At 42.7% G+C, this 15,172-nt stretch overlaps 1 pseudogene; it reads right to left on the reverse strand.

The window, feature by feature from the left end:
• Positions 1 to 565: 565 nt before the first annotated feature.
• LOC127756369 (uncharacterized) lies at positions 566 to 2,867 on the reverse strand (annotated as a pseudogene).
• Between the last annotated feature and the right edge of the window lie 12,305 nt (positions 2,868 to 15,172).

Genomic DNA, 15,172 nt, shown 5'->3' on the forward strand with positions numbered 1-15,172 from the left:
TGTTTACATGTACTAGATAAAGCAAGAACGGCATTCATACTTTTCATTAAAAACAGTGTAGGCCACACCATTGCAGAGAGATTATGAAGATACAAACAAGAATGTAACTGCTGGCAATGTAACACAGGTAAAGATAGCAACTCCATGGAACATAGCAACAACGTAACGATCTGAAGATAGCTGAGGATATAACCATAAGCAGTCTTAATATTTGTCTGACATAACAGAATGATAAGGTAACATGTGGCCATGTCTCTGTTAATTGTTCAGGACCCATTGCTCTGCTAGGTTAGCTGCAATTGTAATGTATCCTGAGCATATAGCTGGAGCATACTAAACATAACAGCAACAATAGCATACATATATAGATAAGGATAGTTCCAAAAGGCTTGAAGTAATAAAGAGACGGGCATAGTTTATAGCAAAAGGCTTAGACATGTGGCATCATTCAGGAGACAGAAGTCTCAGGGGCACCATTGTTTCTTGTACTTCAAACAAGGTTGATGGAGACGCTACAACTTGGATGATGACCAAAATGCTTGACTGGGGATACATGAATGATGCATTAAGCGTCAGCTGGTGCACTGAAAAAAAAGAACACATTGTTAGAAACTATATCTATACTAACATGTTTTATAATTTGGTATTAGCTATAAGTTGGTGAGTATACCTATCAGCGTCATCCTTCTCTTTGTTGTTATCTTCATTGAACAATTTCTTAACTGGTGGTGTTGTCTGAGAAGGGTGCGCTCTGTTGAAGGACATATTTTAGTATAAGTGGATGTGGAAAATTCAGTAACAGGACAATGAGAGATAACAGTTATACCTCTTCCTGGAGGTAGTGGCAGAAGCGGGCGAAGGAGCAACTGGGCTTAAAGTCTTATCATGCACAGCCACAACCTTTGCTTTCTACGAAAAGGGAAGTAAGGTACTGTGCAGCCAAGAGTAATAACATAAATTGTGTTAAGATAAAAAGATTAGACAGATTATGAAATTTATACCATTGCAGTTTTATCTTGAACTTTCTGAGCCATCGATGGAAAAAGCGTGTCAAGTGAGGTTACTTGTTCTGTTGGAGCACAATAGAACTTGCTGGTTGGCGTGTGAGGTGTTGAGGACTGTAAAGCCTGCTTCTTGGGTGTGCTAATTGCCGCAGATGGAGAAGCTGTTGCAGTGGATGGTGGGGAAGAACAACCAACCTCAATTACTTTTGTTGGTGACAACAAAGCACTGCTTGATCCAGATGACATCATAGCTGATGAAGTCTAAGAAGATGTTGGGGACATAAGTAGAAGAGGCTGTCCAGAAGTATCCCCTGAGATTATGCTGTTCACTTGTAATGAAACCTCGCAGTTTCTAAGTGAGTTCTCTGTGATGATGACGTTCCAGACGAATTGTTTCTCAAGCAAGCATGTTATCTCATCTGGGATGAAGTTAGAACCTTCTGGTATTTTGTCAATCAAAGCTTCAATTGGCTTCCGCACGAGGCGTTGAGCCGTTTTCCCAAAGAGGATAAACTCGGCGTTATCACTGTCATCACCTGCTGTGAGTGCTAGCTTGTATCTGCATGTTATATTGCAATAGATGAGAGTTATTGAATGGAACAGAACCTGTTATGTCAAAATAGACAATAATCGTTACTTTACCTTGGTGTTGCCATTCCAATCCAAGAACAGCTGCCGCACTTGTACGTGTATCCATATGGCTTTGCTCCTTAGAAGCACTTCTGGCAGGAACGATACCACCAAGAGTTCTCGTTGCAGATTTTTCTTATAGTTACACTGGTTATAAATCGAAGCCTCTGCACCAATGAACAAAGAGAAACAACATGAGAAATAAGCAATGTCTGATAGACAATGTGAATCTAGCCTACCCAACACTAACACGACATTTGTGAGGATTGAGTTTCTTAAGCTCTGCCACAGTATTTTGCTCAATAGGGTCATCTTCATATACAGTGGCTGCTGTTTCAACCCATCTGATTGGCTGCAATTTTTCCCCAAGCCTGTATAACGATTGTTATGAGAAAATATGTACATCATACCTATCTTAGAATCTGCACATGCAAAAAGGAAATTATGCACTAACTTCATTTTTAGTTCAGCTATCTCAGGTATATCGATATTAATATACCACTTGCATGCAGAACATCCAGACAGCGCCAAGCCTACATTTGTACAATAATTAGATATGGCATATATATGTTGTATGTATGAGGTATATTTTGTTGCTTTCTATTAGAACTCACCTATCCCAGACTTGGTGTAGTCCTTGACAAGTGTCCCAACAAAGAGAACAATCTGGGGTTCCTTTTTACCAGCATTGTATATATCCTCAGCTTGAAAGGCTAGTGCTCGTTCACCCCAAAGAGCGCGATTTAAAATAGAGTTGCTATTTGTGTAAACATAAAAAAAAGGTGGGAGGCATGTTAAAAAAATTAAATGCCCTATGCTAGTTCTTGTTTGTGTTTGAGGTTAGTCCACTGGTTAGCATATAATATAAATCAATATAGATAGGAGAAGAAACAACAGGTTGAGAGACCATTACTTGGCATCACATATTTGAACTGTCCTTTTTAAGCTGTCAGCTTTTCTTGACTTGGGACGTAGCATTGTCGGTGTAGTTATCTCAGTAATGACACCCACAACATCTGGGGAAAATGGAAAAGTTGTAAATATTAGAGCCAACAGAGTAATTTATAAACTTTGCAAAGACATAACAGCAATGGGCATACCAACAAAGCGATCAACATTGCCAACCAGATTTGGAACATCATTGTAAGATGTTAAGGAGTACACAATAGTAGGGAAACCAGCAGGGCCACCAATGCATTCCTCAATTTCAGTCCAAGTAGTAAATAGGATCATCATTTCATTGAACTGGCCTGTATAACCTATTTCCATACTTGACAGTGTATGAGTGTAAGTAATAGACTTTTCCTTCTGTAAGCAGAGGCTTGTACTTTTCCATAAGAGGAGGAAAGATCTGTGCATGGATGCTATTACCCTATATAATATGACAAATCAATGTAAGGAAACATGTAAAGCATCATCGAACTCAAAATTTACTTGCTGAACTGTCTTACCTTTGCATCAAGCAACAGAAGGTCTTTGTGAAAAAAATTACTTTCATCCTTAGCATCACAGAAATCCCAGAGTCTAGATAATCGAACACAAAGACGCTCATTCTCATCACCACAAATCAGATCAGAAATCAAGATTTCTCCCATGTCAACCTACATCATTCGAAGTTATTAAACACAACAATATAATAAACATCGAACTGACGTATATGTAATTGAATGACAACTATAAACAGAAGTAATACATAGTAGAGAAAAAAAGAAAATAACAATTACCATGTTAGCAAAAATGGAGAGCATAAGATCCTAAGCAATTAGCAAGACAAGAACCATCCAGTAAATCGACCACATGTTCAAAAAAACATATCCAAAAAGGTGCGCACAACGCACATAATCATATGCTGGAGATTAGTGCAGCGGCAGCTCAGCCTGCAATTGTATCTATGCGTAAGAACGAAGACAATGTGTAACAATCAAAATCTAAAATAGTCAGATGGTGTATCACTGCTTGTGTAGCAGCAAGAATTTCATGGTACACAACATTTTTTGTTTGTGTACCACAGGAACCATCATCGTTTTCAATCAATACTCGTAAACCTGATCGAGAAGTTGCCCTTGAGAAAGCAACATATAGTTGACCATGAGTAAAAACAGGTTTTTTGAGGTATACGCCGACCCTCTCAAGTATTTGGCCTTGGCTTTTATTGATAGTCATGGAGTAGCAAACTCGAACAGGGAATTGTCTTCTCTGCAATGTAAATGGCCATTTCACATTCATAGTGCATAGTGCAATTCTAGGAATGTATATTTTGTCGCCAATGTTAGAGCCAGTTAATATGACACATTGTAGAAGACGCTCACCGAGTTGAACTATCAACAGCCTAGTTCCGTTGCACAAGCCCATTGATTGATTTATATTTCGAAGTAGCATTACCGTGACACCTTCTTTCAGTACAAGCTTATGTGTAGGGAAATTGTTTGCATCAATTGAGTTCAGAAATTCAGTGGGATATAATAGGTCAAAATCTGGGATTTGATCACTACACTTTGATATTGTATCGTAGCTAAGGTACTCCTTTCCAACGCCTGGAACTAAGCCGACAACATAATCATTTATCTCATCAACAATCGAATTGTTAGGGCACACGATCGCACATGAAGCTAAATAGTTAGGGTCTTTATAATGCTCTAAGAAATCAAGATAGACCTCTCTAACAACAACAGCTATCTTATCACCATCTGTCATGATAAGCAAGTCATGAGATATTTCGATCCATGAAGCATAGTTGTCACCATCTTTCTTAGCTGCAGGCAAAGTACCATCACCAACAGCCAAAAGCCATTTACCGAAATTACTAAGCTCATCTCTGTGTGCATCTGGAAGCGAAGGGTTAAGTAACCTCATGTTTATTTTCAAACTAAGCACAACAACATGTTTCCATAACTTCGAGTTTGTGATCGATGCGGCAATAATTGCTTTCCGTGAACCTTTGGGCACAACAGGTAGAATTTGCCTAAAGTCGCCACCCAGGACAACCGGAACACCACCAAATGGAACAATAGCATTTCCAGAATACGTTTCAGAAAGGATATCCCGAAGTGTATGATCTAACGCCTCGAAGCAACGTTTATGTGTCATGGGAGCTTCATCCCAAATAATAAGTGCAGTGTTTTGCAGCAACTCAGCAAGTATTGTTCCTCTCTTTACATCACAGGCTATTTTCGTTAATATCGACAGGTATTTTAAATCGTGAATGGGCTGTCCTGCCTTTTGGCAAAAGCAAAGAAGCTACGCCAGGATAAGCTACAGCAAGAACAATTTTGTCCGCAGACCTTATTTTTGAGATTATGACATTCCATAAAAATGTCTTACCAGTGCCACCATGACCACTAACAAAAAAGAAACCAGGTTGGTTAGCAGCCACACAACCAACAATTTGGTCAAAGATTTTTTTTTTGGTCATTGTTAAGTTGTGAAATCAAAGTTTCTGCGTGCATTGACATCATCAAGGGATGGTGAGAGCTCCTCTTCAATAAGCCTATTACCCATGGGTACTTGTGGAGAGAAGGTTAGATGAGGCAGGTTATAATCTCTTATGTTGCCACCACTCTTTCCAAAGACACTGGTAAGTTCATGTATTAACAAAGTAAGAAGATGTTCGTGTGGAATAATGCAATGTGGATTATCAAGGGCCTTTTTTAATCTAAGGTGTATGTCATCTGTCATATACAACCAATATTTATCAAATAGACCCTGAACGTTCCCAACCGAACAGAAAAGGACAACGGTAATAAAAAGCTGTCTTAGCTGATAAGAAGATGCAGTTTGTATCGCTTCATCAAAAAGAAGGTGCCATTCATTATCTCCCTCAAGGATGCCCCGTGCCTCACAAGCCTCTCTATGTTTCATATACAATATTGTTATAGGTTCGCATGTCGGCATAACTTTGTGCACCTTTAACAATCATTAGTAACATTCGTAAGTAGTACAACTCAAAGGAAGTTGGATGGACATAATACATTCTACCAATTTTAAGGGCAGGTGTTCTTTTGTGCCATGTTCTAGAGGAGCCATCCCATGTCCATTCTTTAGGGAAATCACAATATATCAGGCTACAGGCTTCTTCATATTTCGTGTTTGCTTCAAACCACTCAGTCAGCATCGTACGCTTTGCAGCAGACAATTAATTAATGCTCTCAAATCAGACCCTTTCTCATATCGAACATAGTTCATTCCTGGTAAGTGGACAGCCAACCTTTCTACTGGAGGAACTCTATAATGTATATCAAACTCAAAACTTCGGTGTAGTGCTTCGCAGGTAGAGAGAAATCTAGCATCCATATATTCTAAAATTTCATCAGGAGGAGCTAAATCATGATTCAGTGACATGTTTCCTGATGGGGCTATGGTTTCAAAATAAATCTTTGCTTTGTCATGGCCTTTCATTATGTATTTAAAAAGATACTTGATCATGTTTGATTTGTTACACCACTCAACATTTATATGCGCCTGGAATGTTTTAAGCAAGTTAATATTATACAGCACAACTGATCTATTGTCTAAAAGCACACCGTTTTTTAAAATGGTCCGTCCATCATTCCTTCGCCTATAAACAGCAAAACCACACTCATCAACAAATGTTTCATCCTGGAAATCTTTAGGATAGTGTTTCGAGCATTTGTTGTCAATTTCATACAAGGGCATTTTTTGTTGTCCTCACCACAAGGGCCATGCATCATGAATTCCTTTACTAATTCATACCCTAATTCATCGGTTCGAAAGTCTGGTATCTCAGCTGAAATGAACCCATCTATAATAGCTGCCGATACCTCAGCATTGTTGGCAGCTAGCCATACCAAACAATGTATGTGTGGTAAACCTCGCTTCTGGAACTCAACCGTGTAGAGAACTAAGGCGCGAAAAAGAGAAATAGTCATTAGAACTATAAAGATAAAACCAATTGTATACGCAGGTGCTGGAAGTGGGAAAAGGGAACATCTTTACCTGCAAGTACAGGTCCAAATGTTCTTCCCTCTCTGATGTCAGTTATGAATTCATGAACTTTCATATTGAACACTCTAACAATCATGTCAGGCCTATCAGATGGCTGTTGGCCATCCTCAAACCTTATCAACTCTGCTATTTCTTGCCATTTTGAATTGCATGTAAATGTCACAAATAAGTCAGGAGACCCGAAAACACGACATATTGCCATCACATCTTGATAGTTCATTACCATGTACCGTCTACCACCAGTAAAGCTAGCAGGAAGTATAACCCGCTTGCCTACATTATCAGCATCGATTAAACCTCGGTCAATAGCATCAGCTATACCTTGAACACACTCTGAACGAAGGTCAGCCTGATGGTCAGCTATCCACTTCAATCTGCTTCCCTCAATCGTTGAAAAAGCATCGACAACTATTGATCACTAAGACGACCATAACATGTATATGGATTTGGTTCGTTCAGTCTATAGTGCATAAAAAAACGATGAAACTCAAGCATAGTAACATATTTTCTTCCTGTCCCGTCATAGTCATTGTACTGTATACCAAGATGGAACCCTCGCTCACCATATGGGAAAAGCAGTGGGTACTGTAAGGCCATGTATGATGGGTGTATAGATGAAACACGTCGTAACCCAACATCCTTATCATGCACAAGTACATCGAAAGTATATTCTGATGCTGAGTAATCACCTACTATAATGGCAGCTATTTCATTGCTAGTTGGTAGGTTGTATTGTATCTCAGATTTTGCATTGCACCCCATAAGTCGCAGTGTTAAAGTTTGGTTTCCATGCTCAGCAAGACGCTCTCTAGCATAACGAAAGGTTTGGACAAGCTTGTTTTCATAATCTAGCATATCAGAAAGAGCACGAACTATAGATGGGTCATCATGTTGAAATATGTTCATTCGATTTTCTGTTTCATTTTCTGGGTCATAGATATAAAGTTGAGCAAACTTGGGCTGTTTTCCACGAGAGGGCAGGAGGCTACCAATTTTGTGGTGGACAACACCGTTAATCTTAAAAACATAAGGTGCATTTCCAGTGTTAATTGTCTTGTCAACAGTTGCACCCATGGAAGTGAAAGCAAACATAGAATTGTAAGATCGTATTTGTCTAAGAAATCTCTTTGAGCGTGCATCACCATTAAATTTTAGCAGTGTTGCAAGAGGTTCTGGAGGGTTACGTATCCTGGGCAAATCTATTTTCGCACCTTTACAGCATAGATTGTAAACAATTTTTCTTTTCGTAACAGCAGAAGCGCTTTTAACCCTTTCCTGGTACCAAAAGATAGCACCACAGTAGGGGCATTCATAGTTTGGTGCACCATAATACGACCTTCCAGGGTAGGACGCTGCAATGCAGAGAATGGTATCTAACATAAAGCTATCGAAAAAAGTTAAATCTATTGGCTGTGTACTGAACATGAACGAACCCTTCAACGCCTCAACGTAATCCTTGTCTGATCGCGCCGAACTACCTCTAGACAACCCACTAACAGCTGCAGCAAGTTAGAGATTAATTAGGGTTGACTTGATTATTATAATATGATTGAAAAGGGCATTAGAATTTTATATACCCCGTAGGTTGCTACTGCCTGCAGCTAGAGAACATCTATTGGATATCAGCAAGCGTCGCCTTTGTCTATTGAAGGCTGTGAAAGAAGGATTAAAATCCATAATTGTGCGCGATCTCTTGCACCCACTGGATGAGGCAGATATATCCTCATGGCATGGTTCTTGTAACTGATTGCGCGCATTGCGTCTCTCACGGCTCGCACGAACCCTAGCTACTCTATCAACAGCTCTGGTAGACATTCACATAAATGCCTATGTAACCAATAGAAGGAAGCATTATTGTAAACATCACATTACTATATTACACAGTAACAAGATAGAACTCAACAGTAGAGCACAATAAATAGGATTACACTAAAATAAAGTACACTGAAAGGGTTATTGAAGGGAACTACATGGGTACTGCATAGGACAAATAAAATACACACACACACACAAACAGGGGCTCTAAAAAAACACAATATTCGCAGGTCATTTGCAGCCTAGAATGGAAAATGGCCTATATGCTCTCTGTCCTCTACAAAGAAATTTAAGCACAACGTGGTACATGCTCTAACAATGTCATCACAGCATGGAACCAATGGGCCATGCAAAGACCTAAAACGAGCAACACAGGTAGAGGCAGATAAGGCAGCCTGGACAGCAGATTGTGCTATTCTCCTGTAGGACAACATAGATCAAAAATTGTAGTCATGGACCTCAAAACCATATCGATGTTGTAGGCATCTCAATGCCTGCTGAGCAACCAACTCATGTGCAGATCCAAGTGGATATGTGGCAGCATCCCAGAAAAAGATGGTCTCCAGTTCACTGGGATGTGCCATGGAAGGCACAACGACTTCTACACCAGCCAATAATGCACCGTCCTCACCAAACTCCCATAGGTAGCAAAGTATAGGTTCCTGCAGTGCTGGGCAGCCGCATTTAGTAGAGACACATGCGACACTCCAATGGAGATCATCTTGCTCCCAGCACTGCCAATGTGAAAAGATCTAGGGTAAGCTGGAAAGAACCTATAGAGCAAGAGAAACTAAGGCGTAAGGATATATAGAGGAGAGGAATAGCACAATAAGGGCAGCATGTGGGTAACGGCTAGAAGGGACTGAGATATGGCTATGTGTTCTGGTGCAGATATTAAAGAAGGAAGTTAGCCCTTTTGACTATATATACGACCATGTTATAGATCCTATACTAAATACCCAAAGCATACTGCCACGTATACAGACAGTATATTTGTTTCCCCAAAAGAACACACACAAACCAAACAAAATCACAGCAAGAGCACAATAAGAAACACAAACCAAACAAAAAGCAGAATAATGTACAAAAAACCATAGGGAAGGCAGTTATGCAGGGCATCAAGGTTATACCTTTGACCTTCAATAATGCAGGTGCTGGTCCAAAGAGGTGGGAGCTTTAATCTGAAAAAGGAAGGAAACAATTTAGCACACATATACGTACAGGCCAACCCAAGAGAAATACTTCAAAAGGAGGTAAATCCGGTAACGAACCTCGGGTCAACGGCCAGAACAACCAAAGCACAATGGAATAGCGGAGTCGTGAAATCCCTCCTAAACTGACAAGGAACAGACAAGCTGCGAGAACAGGGAAGAACACAAAATCCTTTAAGATACACCGCATCTAAAGGAAGAAACAATGGGGCTCCAGCACAAACTCACCAATCTTGGAAAAGCAGAAGCAAGGAGCAGTAATCACGGCATGGACGACGGCAGCCGACGCATCCACTTCACCATCCCCTACATCAAAAAACCACCAAAAACACAAGCACTCAAAAACACAACCCATCGAAGAGAGCAACCAGCGGCAAAGCGTGTAGGCGCGCACCATCTCACTGTCGAAATCTCAAGGCAAAGTGAAGCACAAAGCCTGCAGAAAGGGGATTTATCTCCTGTGAGAACAGGAACTATTCTCCTGTGAAGAGGGGATTCGTTCCAGGGATACGTTCCTAGGCTGTGGACCCCTGTTTTTATAACAGGAATCAATCGTGTAAACAGTACCATTTCCCTGGATCAAGTAGTCTGGTACACACGAGTTCATAGCTGAAATACCAAATGCACATACACGAAAGTCTAGTGCGAATTATTACATCATAAGCCCGCAGGCATAGTCTTAGATCATCAGACCGAGCGGTCCGGAATACATTCCAAAAGCAGAAGTAGATAAGGCAGCGGAGTTTAGGCAGCGGCACGCCATTGCCACAGGTAACGACCGTAACTAAGACCTACTGAGCGCCATCGTCTTCATCACCCTCCTGGTAATAGGCATAGGGATGCTCCGAAGCTTCATCTCCGGCCTCTGATTAAGTTTATATTTGCAAGGGTAAGTACCAACCGTACTCAGGAAGCCACCACAACAACAATGCATATGATGGAGGTATTTCAAGGAATGGCTTCAGGTTCCTTTGCGCAAAGCAAGTTTTGCAAATCTTTTCACAAGCCTAAGACCTAGCATAGACTGATCAAGTTTTAATACCAGTGTTCACATTAAACAACGACGGTTCTGTCCACCATCCATTGTGATCCCAAGGATAGCTTCCCGCCATTGAGTCGTCATGGTTTTCTGAGGACGTCCACCTTCCCTCCTCTCAGGAAGTGGCTCCATCAGCATAAAATTTATCATGCAATATCTCATCCCACACAAGTTAAGAATTTAGAGTCTAGCCAAGTGTAATACACGTCCCGGTGCTCAATAACCGCGAGCACGGCTATTCGAATAGATTTGGTTTACTCACACTGCAGTGGATGTACACTTTACCCGCACTCCGCGACTGCCCAACACATGAGCCTCGTCCCAACACATGAGACGCGTCACGGCAAAGCTTTTCGATAACCTCGCATTGGCAGTACCCGCTCCATGGACTTAAATCCTCATGCACTCTAGGCGTCCATGTTTCTAGCAGTGAGAGGAGTTCTGGCGCTCCCGAGAAAGAGAAGTCTCACACACATTTTAAATTATGGTTCAAGTTAAGTTCTCTCTCACACACACTCATGGCAGTCCTACCAATGGCGACACCGATGTAGGGCTCGCCTCTCGGCCCTACCTCAACGGCTGTCCCACCGTAGCGCACCTGCCTCACTCAGGGGTGAACCATCTATGCAGGGATACTGCCTCCGCTCGGCTATCTAATCCGCTAGGTCTATACCCATACGAGAAGTACGGTTGTACGGGGGTCGTTTCATGCTTAACTTCATGGCTCGGTCCTTAATTGACCGGGGACGGTACTAGCCTTTTCCAGATACCACCCAAATCATCCGTCCGCCCCAGTCGAAAACAATTGTTTAATTTTATTTCTCCTTTCATAAATCATGTCATTAACATCATGGCAATGTGGCGCTCATGTCTCCACATGCCGCATCTCAATTACCTTCCCAAAGGTAATTGCCCAAGCATATAGCATTTGATAAATATGAGTATGCATGATTCTAGAATAGCATTTCTAAGCAATTGTCATAATTGACTAGGGACTCATACGTAAACATGGTTACGAAGGAATAAGGGACAAACAATAATCAAGGCATGGCATAATTACAAGTAGGATATTCATCATTGCATGCAATTTTATTTGTAAACAAAACAATTTCGCAATTGGGATCAACATGTTCAAATAATAGTGATGACTTGCCTTGCGCGTAGTCCTGCGGGTCTTGACCTTCGCTCGGATCCGCAACTCCCTCGGGCTCTACAAGTACGTGCGAAGAATTGATTTGAATTCCATTAGAATTCAAATAAAATCCAAATAAAGACCAAATCGAAAAGCGAGCGTGAGAGGCGAATTTTATATCAACTATGTTATCGCGAAATAGGACTATTCCTCATCCTAAGATTTTTTTTTTGTCTCCTAAGTAAATTCCTAAGAATTCAACACATTTATTAGTTCTTAAATAAATCCAAATTCCTACCGCAAATTGATTACTCATAGAGACTACCAAAATATAATTAAATTTCGCAACTTTACGACTATAATTAATCTACGATTAAATTCTAATTATTTTAAATTTTCTAAACTTCTAAATTTTTACTCAAATGCCTATTTATTTTCTTTTTCTTTCTTTCTTTTTCTTTTCCCTTTTTTTTCTTTTCTTTCTTTTCTCTTTTCTTTTCTTTATTTTCCCTCTCCTTTCTTTCTTCTTCTCTCTCTTTTCTCCCTCCCGGCTCCTTTCTCCCTCCCTCTCTCTCGGCTTCTTGCCCACCTGGCGGCGACGGCGATGGACGCAAGGGGGGAAGGCGGCGGCTTACCGACAGCGGCGGTCGGCGGCAATGACGGCGACGGCGGCGCAAGCCCTGGCGCGGCACCCGGCGTGGTGCGGCGGCTTGAAGGCGGCGGTGCGGCGGCACGACGGCGGCAGCGCGTGGAGAAGGGGGGGAGAGGGGAAAGATGGAGGGGATGGGTGTGGGGTGGAGAAGACATGGGGTCGGGGTTTTATAGGGCGCGGGAGAGGGGCGGGTAGCCTTATGGCGACGCGACGGGCGGCGCGCGGCGCGGCAGGCGGCGATGGCGACGGGCGAGCGGCGCGGCGGCGACGGCGATGCGACGACGACGTGGCGTGGCAGCAGCGCGATGCGCGAGGCGGTGACGCGACGGGCGAGCGGCGCGCGGGCGCGGGGCGTGAGGCGGCGACGCGACGGGCGAGCGGCGCGGCAGGGCGCGGGGCGCGAGTCGACGACGCGACGGGCGAACGGCGCGCAGGCGTGGGGCGCGAGGCGGCGAGAGGGCGGCGCGCAGCGACGGGACGGCGACGCGACGGCTACGGGACGACGGCGTGGCGACGGGACGGGCGACGGCGCGCGGCGCGGCAGCGGCGACAAGACGCGACAGCGTCGGCGCGCGGCGCACGGGGCGCAAGGCGACGCGACGGCGGCAGCGGCGACGCGACGGCGGGCGGCGTGGCGCGGGGCGCGAGGCGACGCGACAGCAACGGTGACGGCGCGCAGCGGCACGAGGCGCAAGGCGACGACGCGACGGGCGGTAGCGGAGGGGTTAGGGCTAGTGAACGCGATCGAACACCTGGCGGCCGATGAATAGTGATTTTTTTCTATTAATCCCCTTTTTAGCCTATTTCTTATATAAATTTGATTCTATAAATTCTAAATTTTGCATAAATGAAGTTTACTTAATATTTGTATTATTCCAACCAATGGATCCACTCTAGATTAATTTTACTCATATTTTATTTTTATATAATTTACTTGATTTTAATTAGAGTTAATCCTTATTCCATCGCGTTTAAATCTAATTGATACGAATATGGCCGCGATAATATTTTATTTATTTCTATCTTCGCATAATCTTTATTTTTAGATTATAATCTAATTATTTCTTTAACCAATCTAGTTTTAGGATTTATTCCTAATTAATTCTTCTTTATTCGTGATCTATGAACTTCGAAATCAAAATCCAAAAAAAAATCATCGAACAAAATCGGCATGATGTAATTTATTGAAAAAGTTTTTGAAGGCCCATGTTTTTGGAGTTTTGATTTTTGTTGGTCAATTTTTCAGGGTGTTACAAACCTACCCCCCTTAAATAAATCTCGTCCCGAGATTTCTTACCAGTTTTCGAATAGATGTGGGTATTCCGTCCTTAAGAATTCTTCGCTTTCCCAGGTGGCTTCATACTCAGTGTGATTACTCCATTGCACCTTGTACATATGCCACACTTTGCTCCTAGTCCTCCTTTCCTTTCGGCTTCATCCAATATCCAGACCGGGTGTTCTGGATACGTAAGATCATTGCTAATGTGAATCTCTTCCAGCGGAGCTTGTTCTTCTGGCACTCGTAAGCATTTCTTTAATTGAGACACATGGAAGACTGGGTGCACATCAGCGATATTCTCTGGTAGCTGTAACTGATATGCGACTTCTCCCCGTCTAGCCGTGATTTGAAAATGTCCCACATACCTTGGCGCTAGTTTTCCTTTGATCTTAAACCTTTTCGTCCCCCTTATCCGAGAAACCTTTAGATAAACGTAATCTCCTTCCTTAAATTCCAGGTTTCTTCTTCGGGTGTCGGCGTAACTCTTCTGCCGTGATTGTGCCACTTTTAGACGATCTCGAATCAGGTGAACCTTTTCTTCGGCCTCTTTGATAATGTCAGGTCCAAATACCGCCCATTCACCTGTCTCGGACCACATCAGTGGAGTTCGACATCGTTGACCAAACAATGCCTCATTGGGTGACATCTTTAGGCTTGCTTGGAAGCTGTTGTTGTAGGAGAATTCAGCGTAGGGCAAACACCTCTCCCAGTCTTTGCTAAAATCCAATGCACAAGCTCTCAGCATGTCCTCCAGGACTTGGTTCGTTCTCTCTGTCTGGCCATCTGTCTGTGGGTGATAAGCTGTGCTAAAAGCAAGATAACTTCCTAGGGCTTCATGTACTTTTTCCCAGAAATACGAGGTAAATTGTGTGCCTCGATCGGATACGATTCTCTTAGGCACACCATGAAGACATACTATCCTGGTCATGTATAACTCAGCAAGCTTGGCACCGCTATAATTTGTCTTGACGGGGATGAATCTCGCCGTCTTGGTAAGTCGATCCACAATCACCCAGATGGAATCGTACCCTGTTGCGGTCTTGGGCAACCTAACTATGAAATTCATACCTATCTCATCCCATTTCCATTTGGGAATCCTAACGGGTTGCAACAAACCTGCCGGTCTCTGGTGCTCAGCCTTCACCTTCTGGCATACGTCACAAAGTGCTACGTATTCAGCCACATCTCTCTTCATGTTGGGCCACCAGTATCCTTCCTTCAGATCCTGGTACATTTTGGTACTTCCGGGGTGCAATGAATATGCCGATTCGTGAGCTTCCTTTAGGATTAATCCTCTCAGTCCACCCTGTTCGGGTACATAGATCCTCTTTTTATACCATAGAACATCTTTTTCGTCGGTTGAAAATTCTTTCGCAAATCCTGCAGCTAGGCGTTCCTTCACCTCTCGGATTTCCTCGTTGTCCTTCTGGGCTTCTTCTATTTGGGTT

Source organism: Oryza glaberrima, chromosome 12, assembly GCF_000147395.1.
Source record: "Oryza glaberrima chromosome 12, OglaRS2, whole genome shotgun sequence".
Lineage (NCBI taxonomy): Eukaryota > Viridiplantae > Streptophyta > Magnoliopsida > Poales > Poaceae > Oryza > Oryza glaberrima.